Source organism: Hemitrygon akajei, chromosome 16 (assembly GCF_048418815.1).
Source record: "Hemitrygon akajei chromosome 16, sHemAka1.3, whole genome shotgun sequence".
NCBI classification, from domain to species: domain Eukaryota; kingdom Metazoa; phylum Chordata; class Chondrichthyes; order Myliobatiformes; family Dasyatidae; genus Hemitrygon; species Hemitrygon akajei.
In genome coordinates this window covers 48,459,117-48,471,649 of record NC_133139.1, presented here as the reverse complement: position 1 = coordinate 48,471,649, position 12,533 = coordinate 48,459,117, and the positions used below count along the sequence as shown (strand labels likewise).

Here is a 12,533-nt window from a genome sequence, read left to right as displayed (position 1 = left end):
CTAGTCCTGCTTTCCCACAAGGAACTCCTCTGTTTCTGGGAAGACGTCGCCAAATCTGAGCCAGGTGTTCGACACTGCCTTGTCGACATCTAGTCTGCTTATATCGTGGGGATGTCTTCCATAGAGGATCACACTCTTCCAACAGTTAACCTTTTCTTTTATAGTGATAATTTCTTCATTTTTCTGGTGTTTACTTCTTACTGGAATTACATATGCTCGCGTGGAGAGCTGAATCCTGTTTTCGTTGATGAAAGTATATCCTTAGAAGTTTTATCTGACTGTTGTGTAACCTTTTTATGTCTATTATTCCTCTTCCTCTTTCTGTCCTAGGTAGTGTTAATCTAAGTGTGTGTGAGTATACATAGTGTTTTCTAAAATTCATCATTTTAGTTCTTATTTTTCTTAGCAAATTTTACAGATCAGTTTTGGACCAAGACATTATGTCAAAAGGATATGTTAATATGGGTAAGTGAAAGTGTTTATTGCCTTTGTTATATTTTTACTACTGAGCTCTGTTTGGCAGATTTTCTTCAGCCTTGGAATAAATTATGTTGTTATTATTATTATTATTATTATTTTTGTTTCTTTGTTTTTCTTTCGTTTTGTACTTGCTCAGTTTGTTGGCCTTTGCACATTAGTTGTCCGCCCTGCTGGTGCAGTCTTTTGTTGATTTTATTATGGTTATTGGATTTATTGAGTATGCCACAACAAAGAGAATCTCAGGGTTGTATATGGTGGCATACATATAATTTGATAATAAATTAACTTGAACTTGGTTCACTTTGAAGGCTCTAATGTTCTGAGGGCACTGCTTACATTGGTAGAGGGGGAGAGATGTAAAATTCAGCGGCATCATTTCAGTATAAGAAATGAGCTGCAGAAGACTGAGAGGTGGAGGGTTTTTTTGTCCCAAGGTGTTTTGAATCTTTGGAATTCTATGCTCAAGGGAAGGAAAGTAGTGGACCATCCTGAAAGTGGTAGTGCAAGAAAGCATATGGCTTTCGTTGCCTTCATTGATTGGGACAATGAGTATGAGAGTCAGGAAGTAATGATGCAGTTGTGTAAACCACTGGTTAGGCCTCTCTTGGAGTACTGGACGCAGTTCTTGTCACCACATGACTTCAAGTTCCTGGGTGTCAACATCTCAGAGAATCTAGCCTAGGCCCGACACACTAACACAATCATGAAGAAGTCATGCTAGCTACTCTTCTTCATTAGAAATTTGAGGAGGTATGGTATGTCGCCAGAGACTCTGGCAAATGTCTATAGCTGTATGATGAAGACCATTCTGACCGGTTGCCCCACATCCTGCTACGGAGGCTCAATGCACAGGGTCGCTAGAGGCTGCAGAGGGTTGTAATCTCAGCCAGCTCCATCATGGGCACAGCCCTCTTCACCATCCACGGTATCTTCAAGAGGTGGTGCCTCAAGAAGTTGGAATCCATCATTAAGGACCCTCAACATCTGCAATATGTTCTCTTCTCATTGCTACCATGGGGGAGGAGGTACAGGAGCCTGAAGACCCACTCTCAATGATTCAGGAACAGCTTCTTCTACTCCACTGCCAGATTTCTAAATGGTCCGTGAACCCATGAACTCTTATTCATTTTTGCTTCTCCACTTTTTTTTGTAAATTACGTTTCCTCATTATTCCATTGGAAGGCATCTCCAATCCGTTGGTTTCTATGTTTAACTCTGTGGGAGATTCAGATTGTCAGATTCAGTGTGAATCACTCTCTTGCAGTGACATCTCCACAGCTTTTCCAAAGTAACTGCAGTTGTGGGTTCAGTGGGCTCCTGGGTGAACAACGAAGGCAGCAGCATCTGAGAGCACTGATGTCCTCACTGTACAGCTGCTGACTTCCTGTGGAGGGCTTTGCTCACAGGGCTGTGTGCTCAGAGGCGGCACAGGAGCTCTGGATGGTCTCCTGAGTGGTTCCCTCACTGGGCTGCCTCAGACCTCAGGTGAGGAGCAGCTGAGCCAGGAACAAGGTCAGTGAACCCCTCCTCACAGACCAGTGCCTCCACTGGAGAGAGGCAGGAGGACACAGCCTGTGCACATGGTCACCGATGGACGATACGATTCTTCGACACATCAGACCCCAGTGTCCCAGATTCTCACAATTAAATGTCTGTAACGTCACAGCCCGAGAGACTGAGATTCAATACCAAACTCTGATGCTGAGTATGTGGGGTTTTCACAGTCTCCCCGTGACCGTCTTGGTTTCCTCTGGCTCCTCTGCTTTCCTCCGCATCACAAATACATGCATGTTGCTGTAAGTGCGTAGGTGAGAGGTAGAATCTGGAGGGAGTTGATGGGAAGAATGAAATGCAAAGGGGAAGGATGTGTATAAAAATGGGGGCTTAATGATCAGCACTGACCTGGTCATCTGAAGGAACAGTTTTCAGTGTTCTGTGTCTCCATTTCACCAAGACACACTGACTGTTCAGAAGCTGAGAACACGTACAATCAGGACAAGCACAAAGAGACTTTTACATAGCATCTTCTCGAACCGTCGCCATGATCCTTTCACTCTGTGCTACTACAAACTCCCTCATCATTGCATCTCAAAGCAGATTTTTCATCTGGCTGATCAGCGACGGGGGAAACCCACTTAAAATGGGGTTGAAATACCCTTGAGGAACCCAAACAATGAAGACCAAGAGATGCACAACGAATGTCAGAGATACCCAGAAATATAATTGAGGAATCCATGGGCTAGTTGAATTTGCATGTCTGGTCCCTGGATAGAGTTGGAGACCTTCATGGATCCCACAGGATGCCTGGAATGGCTGTCGGAACCAGCTCTCTGTACAAGACTGGAGTTTAGACGTGCAGAGCAATGTGATTGAGGACTCAGTGATCTCAGGGAGAAGATGCCTCCTTCAACCCTTCAAGGTCAAAGTGCACTAAGGCACAAAAAATTACCTGCAGGAGGAACTCAGCAGGTCGGGAGCATCTGCGGAGGGAAATGGACAGTCAACCATTTGGGCTGAGACCGTCTGTTCACAGGCTCTAGTTTTCAAAGACAATCACTGGGTAACACGGCATTCTGAGGGACAGCTCTCAATCCAGGTTCACTCAGTGTGGGTGTAGGAACCGATAATTCAGCTTTCTCACCTCGGGATCAGTGCAGTTGACTGCAGGTGATCTCTGTCAGAACTCACAGGTGCTACAGAACAAGAGTGGTCTTTCTGACTCTTTATTTTCAGTGAAATGATGTTACACGTGTTGGCTTCAGTGAATCAGGTACGGTCATCAAAGATTCCCACTGTTCGGCCATGTCATCATCTCACAGCTACAATTGGGCAGGAGGTCCCACAACCAAAGTTCAAAAGTTCAATGTTTAATGTAAAGTTATTACCAAAGTACTGTACATATATGTCACCATGTATGACAATGAGATTAATTTTCTTGCATGAATACTAAGGCTCCTATACTTTCTTCCTGATGCCAGCAGAGAGAAGAGAGTATGTACTGTGTGGTGGGGGTCCCAGATGATGGATGCTGCCTCTCTGTAACAACGCTTCATGTAGATGTGGTCAATGGTGAGGAAAGCCTTCCCCGTGACGGACTGGGCTGTATCCACTATTTTTTGTATGATTTCCATTCAAGGTTATTGGTGTTTCCATACCGCACTGTAATGCAGCTAGACAATATACTCTCCACTACACATCTACAGAAATCCGTCAGAATTTTAGATGTCATGTCAACCCTTCGTAAAATTGCAAGGAAGTAGAGGTTTCTTTATAATGGCACTTATATTGCACCCTTCTAACTGATAACACTGAGGGATTTAAAGATGCTGACCCTCTCCACCTCTGATACTCCAATGAGAACTGGCTCATGGACCTTCAATTTTCTCCTCCTGAATCATCAGTTCTTTGGTCTTGCTGATGTTGAGTGAGAAACTGTTATTCAGCCAGAATTTCAATCTCCCTCCTATATGTTGATTCATCACCATCTTTGATTCAGGCAACAACAGTGGTGCTGTCAACAAACTTGAATATGATTTGGAGTTGTGCTTAGCCGCACAGTCGTAAGTGTAAAATGAGTAGAGCAGGGGGCTAAGCACACAGCCTTGTAGTGCTCCTTACGATGGAGACTGAGGGCAGGATGTTATTGCCAATCTGAACTGATTGGGGTCTGCAAGTGAGGAAACCAAGGATCCAATTACACAAGGAGGCATTGATGCTACGGTCTAGGAGCTTGGAGGGAATGCTGGTATTGAATGCCAAGCTGTTCTCGATAAAGAGCATCCTGATATTTGCTATCTAGATGTTCCAGGTTTAAGTGAGGAGTGAATGAGATGGCATCTGCTGTGGACCTGTTGCTCTGGTAGGCACATTGGAGTGGATCCAAATGACTTCTCAGACAGGAGTTAATATGTTTCATCACCAATCTCTCAAAACACTTCATCACTGTGGATGTAAGTGCAGCTCCACCAATTTCAAGAACATTTACACCTCTTCACCTACTCAGTTCTTCATAAATAACTTACATTTTTCTTGTGACCGCTGAATACATGGTGCTATGTCTGTGTGTAAATAGGCTTTACATTGCACCCATGCACACGTGTACTTGTGCATGTGACAATAAACTCAACTTTCAGCTTAACACAAGGACAGACTTAAGTTAACGTAAACATAAATTAATATTATTTATACATAACACGTCTACAAAGTAAACTGTAAAATAAAGAATACAACACTAGTGCAAGATTGAGAGTTAATGCTTTTTAAGGTCAGTTCAGGATCCTGATGGAAAAGTGCTGCTATTGACCATGAGGTGTGGGTCTTCGCTTGCCTGAGGGCAGCACTGGGGAGAGCATAGCTGGGTGATGGAGGCCCCTGATGATGGATGTCACCTTCCTGAGCATCAAACTCTTGTGGATTCCTGGATGGTGGGAGAGCTCTACTCGTGATGGAACTGGCTCTCTGTCCAGCTCTCTCTGTGGTATCTTGCAACGCTGAGCTTTGGAGTCCCCATACCAGGCTGTGAAGTTATGCTGCTAAATATAGAGTTTTATTCCCAGGTCCATGTCTGCTCCTGCATCTTATCCTCATCTGCAAACAGAGCCAATGTCAGTACTAGTGGGCAGATGCTCAGGGGCTTCAGTGCATTTCTCCTCTCCTCTTTTAATGAGAACATGGCCCATTCCGTTAAAATACAAATAGGGAAATAAAGGCCTGGTAACTATGGTGAGCATCAGGTTTATCATCACTGACATATGTCATGTGATTTGTTGTTTGTGGAGGCAGTACAGCACAAGACACACAAAATTACTGTGTTACAAATAAATAAATTGTGCCAAAGAGGTATAGTGAGTAGTGTTCATGAATTGATGGACCTTTCAGAAATCTGATGGCAGAAGGGAAGAGTTTGTTCCTAAAACACTGGATGTGGGTCTTCAGGACCCTGTACCTCCTCCCTGATGGTGGTAATGTGAAGAAGATTTGTCCAGGGTGGGGAGGGTCATATTGACGTATGGCACCTTGTCGAGGCACTGCCCCTTGAGGATGTTCTTAATGGTGCGGGGTGTTGTGCCCGTGATGAAACTTGTTTGAGTCGATAACCCTCTGCAGCCTCTTTTGATTCTGTGTATTGCAGCCTCCGCAGCAGGCTGTGATACACCGAGTCAGAATGTTCTCCACGGTACATCTGTAGAAATTTACTAGAGTCTTTGTGACGTACCAGATCTCCTCAAACATCAAATGGAGTATAGCTGCTGGTGTGACTTCTACATGATTGCATCAATATTTTAGGCCCAGCATAGTTCCCCTGAGAAGGTGCATTAACTCAGACTAGCTGGTGGAAGGACTGTGTCAAAGTTCAGCAAGTTCAAGGTTTAGCTGGGATATACGATCTTAAGTAGAAGCCTCAAAAGCAAGTAATTGCTGACAAAATGCTTTCTTTTCACCTAGAATTCTGACCAGATCTCCTCTCCTTGTGCTAATCTAAACCTTATGATTTTTTTACATTACTAAATCCTGGCAAAGTTTTGCACTGTTACCTGTTGTCTGTCTTACCAACTGTGCTAAAAGATAAAACTTTTTATCTCACAAGTTTAAAGGAATAACCTCCTGTATCCTGGTGATGAAACACAGCTCTGTCACATCACTTATAGTGCATTTAGTGAGATTTACATTTCAGTGGGAGCAGTCAGTGGAAACATTCTGACAGGTTCCATTACAACCTGCTCTGGAGGCTCCAATGCACAGAATCACAAGAGGCTGCAGAAGGTTGGAGTCTCAACCAGTCCCATCAAGAGCACAGCCCTCTCTGCCATCAAGGAGACCTTCAGAAGGCAGCATCCATCACTATACCCTCAATATCTGGGACAGGCCCTCTTTGCATTAGTCCCATTGGGGAGGAAGCACAGAAGCCTGAAGACCTACACTCAATGGTTCAGCTTTTTACCGTCTGCCATCAGATTTTTGACTGGGCCATGAATACTGCCTTGTTATTTGTTTTTGCACTATTATTTTGCAACTTGTTGCAATTTTATGGCCGACAATGTACTGCTGTCTCAAAACAACATGTCAGTGATAATAAACCTGACTTTGATTTGGATTCTCAGGAGGGACGTGCAGGCTTTGGAGAGGATGCAGAAGGTGTTTTCCTGGACATTATCTGCAATAAAGTGTATTTAAGTAGTATTTGGGCAAACTTGGAATATCTTCTCTGGAGCATAGGAGGCTGTGGAGAGACAGCAGAGAGTTTATAAAATATTGAGGGGCATAGCAAGGGTAGAAAGCTAGAATCTTTTTCCCAGGGTAGAAATGTCCAAAACTACAGGGCACAACTTGAAGTTGAGATGGGAAAGTTTAAAGGAAATGTGCAAGGCAAGAGAATTGTAGGGACATGGAATGTGTTGTCAGGAGAGGTAGCAGAACCAGATACAATAGTAGTGTTTAGACAGGTACATGAATAAGCTTGGAATGGAGAGATATAGATCATGCATAGGTTAAAGGGATTAGTTTAAATTTAAGTTCAAGTTCAAGTTTAATTATTATTCAACCATTCACACGTATACAGCTAAATGAAACATCATTCCTCTGGGGCCAAGGTGCAAAATACAGTACATACAGTCACACACAAAATGTACAGTTCCAATATCACATACAGTCACACACAGCACGTACAAGTCCGATATCACATACAGTCACACACAGCACGTACAGTTCCAATATCACATACAGTCACACACAAAATGTACAGTTCCAATATCACATACAGTCACACACAGCACGTACAAGTCCGATATCACATACAGTCACACACAGCACGTACAGTTCCGATATCACATACAGTCACACACAGCACGTACAGTTCCAATATCACATACAGTCACACACAGCATGTACAGGTCCAATATCACATACAGTCACACACAAAATGTACAGTTCCAATATCACATACAGTCACACACAGCACGTACAAGTCCGATATCACATACAGTCACACACAAAATGTACTGTTCCAATATCACATACAGTCACACACAGCACGTACAAGTCCGATATCACATACAGTCACACACAGCACGTACAGGTCCAATATCACATACAGTCACACACAGAATGTACAGGTCCGATATCACATACAATCACACACAACATGTACAGGTCCGATATCATATACAGTCACACAGAGCACGTACAGGTCCGATATCACATACAGTCACACACAGAATGTACAGTTCCGATATCACATACAATCACACACAACATGTACAGGTCCGATATCATATACAGTCACACAGAGCACGTACAGGTCCAATATCACATACAGTCACACACAGAATGTACAGTTCCGATATCACATACAGTCACACACAGAGCACGTACAATTCCGATATCACATACGATCACACACAGAGCACGTACAGGTCCAATATCACATACAGTCACACACAGAGCACGTACAGGTCCGATATCACATACGATCACACACAGAGCACGTACAGGTCCGATATCACATACGATCACACACAGAGCACGTACAGGTCCGATATCACATACGATCACACACAGCACGTACAGGTCCGATATCACATACAGTCACACACAGAGCACGTACAGGTCCGATATCACATACAGTCACACACAACACATACAGTTCCGATACAGTACAATCACAAAATAATATTTACACAAGTCCTTGAGTGGCATGGCTTGAAGAATGATGGCGCTGGGTTTGCAGCAGACAGAGGCAATCCAGGTTATCTACCAGGAAGCCAACACTGATGGGAGGGCTGGCCTACAGGGGCCAGTGCCCAACCCAACATGGATTCCAGCCTCTGTTCTCTCCTGCACCGCCTCCGGCATCTCCTCTCCTGGGCGGCTGCAGTAGATGACGTGTGGCATAACGTTCTGGTCCATGTAACAACCTGAGGTCACGTAGCTCCTCTGTAATCAGGCTCACCTAATACATTGAATGTAGAGTATTTGGTACTTACCAGTGTCCAACAGGGTCTTGTGATCACAAGAAAATGTTTAAGACAAATTACTGGCAGCATTTGTTGGGCCAGAGAGGCCACTGCAACTATGATAGCAGATTTGCCATGTGCTCAGCACAGGCATTGTGGGCTGTACTCTACAGTTTTATGATGTACGTGGGTAGGAGGGGAAAGAAGGCAAAGAGGCGAAGGGAAAGAGGGATGTTTGGGGAAGGACTGTGGAAGCATAACAATTAAGGACACTCAAAGCTGTGATGATGTTTATGACTACAGGGTACCAAAGTTTGTGGGGATTGGCCAGAAAAGTATCGAGGCCAAAACCAGGTCAGCCAAAAAGTTTCTGAAACTGTGGAATAGGCTAGTGGTGTCAAGCAGTGCCTGTTGTTTTCCGTGCCTGTGTTAAGCTGCTAGGGTCCTTTATAAATGTAATTGTAAGCTTCACCAGCCTGAATCTGAGAGCTGGTGTGGTGGGGAGTGATGATCTGTGATGGCTTCTCCCAGTGGGAGAAGGAACTAATGCTTGTAGAGTGGTAAGTTTATCATTGTTGTTTAAGTTTCCTTGTGGACTAGGAGCAGGAATTCTCTTTCATATTTACAGAGGAACCTTGACACCTCCTGGGCACAGGTTCAGGAGTGTCCTTCCTGTCCTCCCCAAAGAAAGCTAATGAAATTTGGCTTGTCCCCAGCGATCCATGCCAAGTTTGGTCGATACACCATGGAGACAATTCTACCCTGATGCATCCTAGTTTGGTACGATAACTACTCTGCCTGTGACTGCAGGAGTTTAAGTAAGTTATGAACACCACACACTATCGCAAAAACCAATGTCTCCTCCACTGATTCCGTCTACACTTCCCACTGCCTCAGGAAAGTAGCCAATATAATCAAGGATCCCTCCCACCCTGGTCATTCTCTCTTCTACCCCTCCCCCACCCATAACCTGCAGAAGATATAAAAGCTCAAGGACATGGATCACTGTGCCACTGTTCCAAAGCTCTTAAACTTTGATTTGATAAAGATTTGATCTGTCATGGCACTTGCATTTTGCCTACCTGGATTACAATTTCCCTGTAACCGTTTCCTTTTTCCATTTGTGTCACCTCAGTGTACTAATGTATCGAATGATCTGTCTGGGTGGCATGTACGCAAAAGCTTTTCACCATATCTCCTTATATCCAAGTTTGAAGTTTAAATTTATTATCAAAATATGTATATGTCAACACACACGACCCTGCGATTCATGTTCTTGCGGGCATTCACAGCAGAACAAAGAAATACAATGGAATCAGTGAAAAGCTCCACACAAAGACCCACAAATAACCAACATGCAAAAGAAGACAAACTGTGCAAATATTTACAAAATACTATACATGATATTGAGAACATGAATTATAAAGTCCTTAGCAGTGAGTCCATTGGTTGTGGGATCAGTTCAGAGTTGAGGTGAGTGAAATTACCCACACAGGACAAGGAACCTGATGACTGAAGGGTAGTAACTGTTCCTGCACCTGGTGGTGTGCAACCTGAGGCTCCTGTACCTCCTTCCTGATGACAGCAGTGAGAGGAGAGCATGGCCAGGATGGTGGATGCTGCCTTCTTGTGGCAGTGCACCTTGTGGATGTACTGAATGGTGGAGAGAGGGATTTATACCGTTCGGATGTAGTAATAATAAACCGGAACCTTCGCGCCCCTTATTTCTGTGTATCGGTGAGGTGGTGGATTGTTCTGTGGGGAATGGATGGATCTGCTGGTACACTGCTTGCTAAACACAAAGTACACTGCAGATGCTGTGGGCAGATCAAGACGTACAAACAAGCTGGATAAACTCAGCAGGTTGGCAGCATCCGTTGAATTGACACTGCTTGCTGACACTTCACTCAGTGTCCATCACTGAACTCTCTGGGACTTCAGGGGCAACTTCTTCACACAGAGGATGGTGGGTATGAGGAATGAGTGCCAGAAGCAGATGCAATAGCCGCATTTAAAAGACTCTTGGTCAGGTACATCATTAGACAGGACTTAGAGGGATATGGGCCAAAAAGCAGGCATATTAGGTTAGCTTAAATGGTAATTTTGGTCAGCATGTATGAATGGGGACAGTCCAAAGGGACTGTTTCTGTGCTGTAACGCTCTATTATTCAATATGTTCAATGTTGATCTCACCAACCCCCTCCTGTGACAGTTCTTCGTATCCCTCACATCCCTAACTTAACAAACATTTATCTACTTCCTCTTAAATACTTCTAATTGTACAAGCTCTCACACCCATTCAGGGTGGAAACCAAACCTCGAAGAAAGTTCCTTCATAACTCAGCCATCAAAGTCACACCAAGTACATGTCCGCACAGCTGCAATGAAAATCTTATCTGCAGCAGCATCATAGTTATAAAAGATTGCCCCGTGATCTTGTAACAATGACCCTCTGTTTGAGACACCCCAATACCTTTATAAATAATAATTGTGCATTCCTAAAGACAGGGAAAAGTTCCTTCATGATGTCAATAACTACCTACAATGTTGTCTAGGAGATTACCCTTTAACTGCTGGGCAATAGTGGGACATATAGGAGGTTGAGCTATTAACACTTCAATTGCACCCGGCAGGAAGATTGATACTTCTAGCTTGCCAAGCTGGGTGGTGCACACAACACTGCCTCTGAGCTTTGCTTCAACCTTAGCAGCCCCATCTCTTTGGTGTCACACGAAATCGGAGGCATCAGCCATACCTACATAAAGTGCAGGGGGAACTCAGCAAGCTGCCTGATACCAAACACTCCTTTCAACGTGCAGGGTTTGAATTAGACTGTGGGGGAGGGGCATGGTAGCAACGCTATTACAGCTCAGGGCGTTGGAGTTCAGAGTTCAAGTCTGTAACGGGTTTTTACATTCTCCCTGTTACTGTGTGGGTTTCCGCTGGGTGCTCTGGTTTCCTCCCACAGTCCAAAGGCGTACCAGTTAGTAGGTTAGTTGGTCTTTGGAAATTGTCCTGAGATTAGGCTAGGGTTAAATAGGTGGGTTGCTGGGCACCATGGTTTGCTAGGCCAGAAGGGACAGTTCCATGCTGTATCTCAAAATAAATAAGCAGAGAGACTGCTCAAGATACTGCATACACATGGACAATTAATAACTGGTACAGCAAACAGATCAATGAAAGTGATGCTTCAATGTCAATTCAGGGCAACAGAACCAACCTTCCCACTCTACAAATGGCCCATACGGAACGATGGGACAGATTTCCCATGCAATTACAGTCCGCGGATTATCCGCGGATTCCGCATGCACGGATTCAACCAACCGCGGATCGGGAAAACCCAGAAGTTCTCTCTCCAGCACTCGTCGTTTGAGCATGTACAGACTATTTTTTCTTGTCATTATTCCCTAAACAATACAGTATAACAACTACTTACATAGCATTTACATTGTATTAGGTATTATAAGTAATCTAGAAATGACTTAAAAGTACAGGCAGTCCCCGGGTTATGAATAAGACATGTTAAATTAAGTCCGGAGTTGCACTGGGTCCTAAAGACCACCGTACTGATTTAGGTTAAATTAGGGACTTGAGCATCCGCATTTTTTGGTATCCGCGGGGGGTCTCGGAACCAGTCCCTCGCGGATAAGGAGGGCCGACTGTACTTCAGTTGGATAAGACTGCTGATGTCAGACAGGACCCTGGTTGGGGAAGGACTGCTTGGTGCGGCAATTGCTCTGCACATGACTGCACGGAACAGCGGAGAGTTGTAGACACCATAAGACAAAGGAGCAGAAGTCGGCCATTTGGCCCATTGAGTCTGCTCCACCATTTTATCATGAGCTGATCCATTCTCCCATTTAGTCCCATTCCCCCACCTTCTCACCATAACCTTTGATGCCCTGGCTACTCAGATACCTATCAATCTCTGCCTTAGATACACCCGATGACTTGGCCTCCACTGCCGCCCATGGCAACAAATTCCACAGATTCACCACCCTCTGACTAAAAAAATTTCTTTGCATCTCTGTTCTGAATGGGCACCCTGCAATCCTTAAGTCATGTCCTCTCGTACTAGCCTCCCCCACCATGGGAAACAAC

General features: G+C 44.3%; 1 protein-coding gene across 3 annotated transcripts in view; it reads right to left on the bottom strand.

Moving 5' to 3' along the window:
* Nucleotides 1–12,533, bottom strand: part of palm1a (paralemmin 1a) — a 250,110-nt gene that overhangs the window by 118,710 nt on the left and 118,867 nt on the right. The window lies entirely within an intron of this gene.